The 7,227-nt window shown below is 35.4% G+C and overlaps 1 pseudogene across 7 annotated transcripts; it reads left to right on the forward strand.

The window, feature by feature from the left end:
• The first annotated feature begins 787 nt into the window (after positions 1–787).
• LOC107620196 (scarecrow-like protein 21 pseudogene) lies at positions 788–4,317 on the forward strand (annotated as a pseudogene). 7 transcript variants are annotated; one of them, XR_015902214.1, is made up of 2 exons: positions 788–1,038; positions 2,313–4,317. The product of XR_015902214.1 is annotated as a scarecrow-like protein 21 pseudogene, transcript variant X1 (transcript). The 7 variants fall into 7 exon arrangements; XR_015902219.1 differs by having other exon boundaries at positions 799–1,038; positions 2,347–4,317; XR_015902220.1 differs by having other exon boundaries at positions 817–1,054; positions 2,347–4,317.
• Positions 4,318–7,227: the final 2,910 nt, after the last annotated feature.

Genomic DNA, 7,227 nt, shown 5'->3' on the forward strand with positions numbered 1-7,227 from the left:
TATATAAATGAATTATTTTGGACGTAACTATCTAAGATGTAAAATTTTCAAATTAAATTTATCCACATCTTGAATGCAGTGCATCATAAATAATTTTTTTCAGATGTTGATGTTTCAATATCTGGAATACAAGCAAACTATCAGAAAAGTTCTATCTCAAATACACCAGTAATCTTTGTTTCAAAAATTATATCAGTGCATTTGGGATATACTCATAACTATTCTTTAGTCATTACATTTAAGATGAAATAGGATTATTTAAATTGATAAACATTCTGTAAATTTCACATAGCGATAAATAAAATATTTCTTAAATTTATATAAAAAAATTTCATATTATATGTGGTAGTAGGCGAACCTAGATTTGTTTTATAATTCGGATAAAATAATTTTTTTTCCCTTAACTATTAACGTAATTTAACTCAACTTTTAGCACTTTGCGTAAAATCACACTGGTCTTGTCAAATTACCAAATAAAATTGTACAAATAACTTTTGTTTTATTAATAAAGTATAAGATATAAAGAAAAAAGAAAAAGCTTATCTTAATTCTTGAACTAGAATATGGCACTATGCATTAAAGAGATATTTTAATTTTTATTTTGGACGGAATGCATTAAAGCAAAGTAATTGAAGTGAGAAGTTAGGGTCGAAAAAGCAAAATGAGAAAGGAGACTTTTTCCCCTGTTGGCGTCCATTTAATATAAAGTAAAACGGAAAATGGGTCAAAAATTAAAAAGGGAAAATAAACAAATAAATAAAAATAGAAGAATATGGACTTGAGACATGAGAGAAGGACATTGATCAAAAGAGACTTGGGAAGCGACTAAGCACCACAACAACCTTTGTGATTTGACATGTGTGCCATGCCATGCTACAACCAAACCCACTTTATCACAAAATCATAATCATAAATAAATTAATAAATACTATGTATATGGATATGCATGCCAAATTCTCATTACTCTGACATGTTGCAAGCCCAACTGTTTCTCTGTTATCTAGTTCCAAATAGAGTGTTTTTTCTTTAATTCACAAGGTGAGAAGCTCTGAAAGTATGGGATTTTTCTTATGTTTTCTTCTGATTTGTCATAAGCTGATGATGATGTTATGTTGCATCATGTTTCAATTATCAAAGGGAGGAAAAAAGGAGTTTCTTTTTTCTTTCTTTCTTTCTTTCTATTTTTATGCTTTCATTGAGGGTTGAAGATGGGTTTGCTTTTGAAATTAGCAATATTGGTTTAAGGTTCTACCCTTTTCTGGTTTTATTATTTTTTTGAGCTTGTGCATGTTGGCTTTGAGTTTCAATTATTTATCTCTATGCATGTGTTTGAACAATTGTAGACTGGAATGCATACTTTTCACTGTTAAAGCCAAACCAATGGAAGTGATTGTATTTTTCATTGAGTTTAAGAGGAAAAATGAAGAATAAAGAAAACCCTTTTATTTAGATACTAGAAGCCAAGTATAGCATGAAGAAATCATTTCTTTTTTCTTCTGATTTTAGTCAATCTTTCGGCTTTTATTTTCTTGATTTGAATGATAATTTCAAAACTCAGAAGAAGGACTTTCTGGACCCGGCTAAGAAATTTAAGATGCTCAAACAAAAAATGCAAAATTAGAATGTTATATGTGTGGAGGTTGCAAATTACTCTGTCTATTTAAGGTACTAATGTTTGGTATAACATATCTTTAAGTCTGAAACACTATAGATTGGAAAGTAGTTCATAGTCAGAAAATTTTCCAGAATTATGTTCTTTTGCTGGGTTTTATCTCACTGGGTTTTCGAAATAGAGGTTTTAACCAGCGTTGTTCAGTCTCAGTAGGTTCTTTCCTTAGTACTTGCTTGTCCTCACAAGTTTCAGTAGTTTCTACCTTTATTCGAAAGAAAATTTATGTGGTGAAGTGTTACAGAAGCAATCTTTTTTGAAGCCGACCCCACCTAGCGGCGGGATAAGGTTTTGTTGTTGTTGTTGTTGTATTTTGTTTTTTCAAAGGATCTGTGATTTCTCTCTAGGCACACTGATTCTGGAAATAGCTTTAGGATGTATTGCACAGTTCATGTAGATTATCTTGTTAAGTAGCTTTTTTTTTTCTTCCTGAAAAATGCATGATTAGTCACAGCCGAAAAGTCCAATTTGATTACTGCTAGCTTCTAACAACTAAAATCAAGGAAAAAACAGGTTTAGGCAATGACCAAAAAACCATCAGATTCCTGTTATATGTTTGTTTGTTATGGATATAGTTCTGGTAATCTTGTTACTCGTTTGCCGTTTGATTTACTCTAACTGATATTCTTTTATTCTCCTGTAGAATAACTGAAGAGTTTTTGTACCATACCGAACAGAAATTGACTTGAAGTGAAGTGCAGACCATGTTCACAAAGTTTGGAAAGTAAAAAGTTATTGAGATTTTGTTGGAAAAAGTTGGTAGTTCAGAAATTCATTTAGTACTGCTTGAGTGTATTCAAAGGATCGGTTGTTTTTCGATGCAAACATCTCAAGAACATGAACTTCCCTATGGCTCTGGCAGGTTCTACATCGAGCCTGCCCAAAACCCGGAGTCATATTGCTTTCCATCAAGTGAGAACCTAGAAAACTACTCTTCCTCTGATAACAGCAACCATGCAACCTACCCATTGGTCAAGATTTCGGATCCATATTGCACCCTTGAATCTGCTTCAACAAGTAATATCCCATGCCAAAATTCTGCATCTACAGCCAATTTTTCGCCTAATGGTAGCCCGGTGTCAAAGCTAGAACCGAAATCACATGTCTTGAGGCCACAACATTCTCTCGAAACTACTAATGGCTCACCGGAGATAAATTCTTGCTTGACACATGACCTTGATGATCTGAGGGATAAGATAAGAGAGCTCGAAACTGCTATGCTGGGGCCTGATACAAATACACTAAATATGTATGATATTGTGGTTCCGGAACCAGAAGAACCTGATTCCTTTTTGGTGGCTGCAGAGAAGTGGAAGAAAACAATGGAGATCATATCCAGAGGTGATTTAAAGGAGATGCTTTATACTTGTGCAAAATCAATGGCGGAGAACGATATGGAGACTACTGATTGGCTGATATCAGAGTTGCGTAAAATGGTTTCGATTTCAGGTGATCCTCTGCAACGATTGGGAGCATACATGTTGGAGTCTCTTGTTGCAAGGATGGCTTGCACAGGAAGCAAAATCTACAAGGCCTTAAAATGCAGTGAGCCCACCGGCAACGAACTCCTCTCATACATGCATGTACTTTATGAAATATGTCCATACTTCAAGTTTGGGTATATGTCGGCGAATGGAGCAATTGCCGAAGCTATGAAGGAGGAAAGTCATGTTCACATAATTGATTTTCAGATTAGCCAGGGAACTCAGTGGGTAAGCCTAATTCAGGCTCTTGCTCGCCGACCGGGAGGGCCTCCTAGTATCAGAATAACAGCTGTTGATGACTCCTTTTCGGCTTATGCCCGGGGAGGGGGACTTGACATTGTAGGGAAAAGGCTATCAGCACTTGCACAGTCATGTAATGTACCTTTTGAGTTCCATGCTGTCAGAGTTCCTGCTTCTGAGGTGCAACTAGAAGATCTTGAACTTCGAACTAATGAAGCTGTGGCAGTGAATTTTGCCATTATGCTGCACCATGTTCCGGATGAAAGTGTTACCAGTCTAAATCCTCGCGACCGGTTGTTGAGATTGGCAAAGAACTTGTCTCCCAAGGTAGTGACTCTAGTTGAGCAAGAGTTTAGTACTAATAATGCTCAATTCTTGCCGCGTTTCATGGTGACATTAAACTACTACTTGGCTGTTTTCGAATCGATTGATGCCGTCCTGCCAAGGGAGCACAAGGAGAGGATCAATGTTGAGCAGCACTGCTTGGCTAGAGAAGTTGTCAACTTAGTAGCCTGCGAAGGGGAAGAAAGAGTGGAACGGCACGAGCTTCTGAATAAGTGGAGAAGGCGTTTCACCGCTGCTGGATTTGCGCCTTATCCGCTGAGCTCCTTTGTTAATGCTTCAATCAAGACCCTTTTAGAAAGCTACCCTGGACATTACACTCTAGAAGAGAGAGATGGCACACTTTATCTTGGTTGGATGAATCAGGTTCTTATTGTCTCTTGTGCTTGGAGATGAAAACTCTTAATAGCATTTGGTACACTTTTTTCATTGCAGACTTATAACTAGGTTTATGTTTTCTAATTTCATAGTGAAGTTACTGTTTTGTTAAATGGCATCCTAGATTTTATGTTAGCAATACAAGTAACAGCAAGGACTATTATGCTAACAAAGTATAAAGGGAACAGTTACTGCTTGTACCTACATAGACATTTCATCACACAATTCACAACTGCATCTCTAGCAAATATCCTGAAACTACAGCCCTTCTGACATTCTTTACTCTTATGCTTTGTTTGGTTGGGAGTTAAAATGGGGTTGACAATTCTTTACACATGGATTTTATCCACGAAAAATTTCACCCCATTTTAACCCCCAAACTCTATCCCTAAAGTGGCAGTTTTGTCGGTTAATTACCATTGAATTTGTAACTTTTGTCAGATGTGAATTTCACTATCTTAATTTAAAAGTGACTGGATACTTTTTTTTTTTTCACTTTAGAGGAGTTTGATCCATTTTTCTGAAAGTTGAGATATTTTGGTGAATGCTTATTTTCCTATATAAGGTGTGTTTGGTACAATTGTTTTCATGAAATGTTAACATTTATCTTTACTCTGGTATTAAGCACACCCTTTTCCCTTAATGTTTTGATGGATATGGCTAGTGGCTAGCATTTTCCTTCTGACCAACCTCTTAATGACCTAGAGGACCATCAACTCTTATATTTTCAACACTTTATATCTTGATGGTATGACTTGAAGTCACAATCTCTTGCTCTGAACCATACATTCTTTATCACTGTCAACATTTATTTGTTTAACTATCAACATTTGTTGATGTGGCAAACCGTGTATATATCAATACAAGATATTTCTCTTTTATAACAAGAGCACATGTGAACTTTTGGAATTAGATATGGATACCTTTTAGAGCTGGAATTCAAACTAAGATTCACTGCATAGGAAATATGAATCACTTCTATGAGATCCAGCTCCTGTTGTTCATGATTATAGAATGTTTATCTTGGACTAAAAAGTGTTAAATTAACTTTTGCATAAATGCTGCCACTCCTAATTTCGAGTGTGTTAAAATCTTCAACACAAACAAGTGTTTTTTTCTTTAGAAATCATAATATATTTAAAAGAATAAATTATTTAGAAATATTTTAAATATTTATATTTATTTAAGCTGGCTTACTTAATCAACATACTTCATGTGGATCTCACATTTTTATTTAGTGGTAGAGATAGATATATCAATTTAGTATACAAAAGTAAAATAAATAAAATCTCCAAATTATTTTTCGTTACATTGCAATTGTATCCAATGATAAATTACTGGCACATGCCAATGAGTTATAACTCAAATGGCATAGATTTCCCATATTCAATTAAGAGATCGCGGGTTCGAGTCACATATCTTTCCAAATTTCTTGTCAATGAGTAATAGCTCAAATGGCATAGTCTCCCCATACTCAATTAAGAGGTTGTGGGTTCAAGTCTCCTATCTTTGATTAAAAAAAAAAAAAAAAAATTACTGGCACATGACAAGCTTGGCCAGATCAGGAGTAGAGGACCCGCCGGCAACTTCAACAATCCCTCCCAGCCAAAGAACCCGCCTGAGTCGTCGACTCCATCTTCAACTTCTCAGACAACGATTCTTTTGCCTCTAACTCCTCAACTGTAAGCCTCCTCCAAGGCCTAAACTCTAGGTAGCAGATCCGTTGCCACCTCAACGAGATGAGTAGCGGCAGCAGCAGCAAGACTCAAATCTAGAGCAGCGGTGGTGGGGGAGAATGTTTGCCACATGTTGTGATGGTCGTTCTAGTGACAGTGATGGCTGATAGTGCTGGTGATGGAGGTAGTAATGGAGGGTAAGGAAGATAATGATATAAGGAAAGTAAACTTAGAATATTCAAAATTAACTTGTGGCAAAAATAGTAAAAATTCGTGTCTTCAAGATTGTGTGTGTGTCCCAGCTCTAATGAACGATAGAAAATGCATCTTCTATGAACTCTGGACAATAACCAAATACCAGATGTTCTTCCTCGCCAATTAATACGTTCTATCAGGAAGTTTTGTATATAATGCACGGCATTAGATTATATATGTAGCTAACCAACAAACATGATCTGATCGAGTAGTCAGCTCACTCGTTCGCAAAGGTTCGAATCCTGCTTTGTGTATACAACAACCCATTGATCAACAGCATACCCTTAAATAGGATTTAGATCTGTGGCGAATTAATCCTTGACTTGCCAGACTAGGGGATACCGTGAAAAACCAAAAAATTAATTATAAATGTAGCTAAGAACAATTAGATGTGGAACGTGAAATCTACTTTATAATTATTAGTTATCCAGATATATGAAGCATACCTACCAATATTAATTATTAAATACTAAAAATCTCCCGTTCAAAATCACAAGCTCAATCAGGTATGATAGATTCCATGTCCTTTTCAACGGGATAGAACTGTGTTAAATCTTTAAACGGAAGAAAGTAAACCTCTATGGCTCTGTAAAATACTAGTCATACTCATATCCTTTACTTCATAAGTGCAAAACGGGAAAACACACCAAACTGTATTCATCATTATTAAATATTAAGACATATCACCTACTTTCACAAAAGTATCTGAGTTGCACCAGGTTTCACCTGGTTCTGGCTCCAATCTACATAAACTTTTCAGTGTGTTTCTCACTCGGGTATGCATAAAATAGGATGAGAAAATCACACATTCATGAAACATCCAACTTCAATATCATCATACACAAAAACCACCCCCCCAAAAAAAATCAGAAATGTAGATTACATTACTTATATTGAAGGTAAAGAGAAATAGAGATTGTGATTACCAAAATTTCAGAAACAGGCTAAATTATGCTTATAAATGGTTGAATCAAAACACGCTTACAAGGGTCCTGGATGGAACTTTGATATCAGCTTCATATTCGTACAGAAGAATTTGTATAAAATATAATTATACATACAACATTTAATCAAACAGCTACAAAGTTCCACTACGGAGCAGCTCTCAAAATAGTACTGATATAAACACAGAATATCTGCATTTTCAAACATAAAAGAGCTTGTGATGTTATTACATTTAGAA

This window comes from Arachis ipaensis, chromosome B1, assembly GCF_059453495.1.
Source record: "Arachis ipaensis isolate K30076 ecotype BB chromosome B1, ASM5945349v1, whole genome shotgun sequence".
Taxonomy (NCBI): Eukaryota; Viridiplantae; Streptophyta; class Magnoliopsida; order Fabales; family Fabaceae; genus Arachis; species Arachis ipaensis.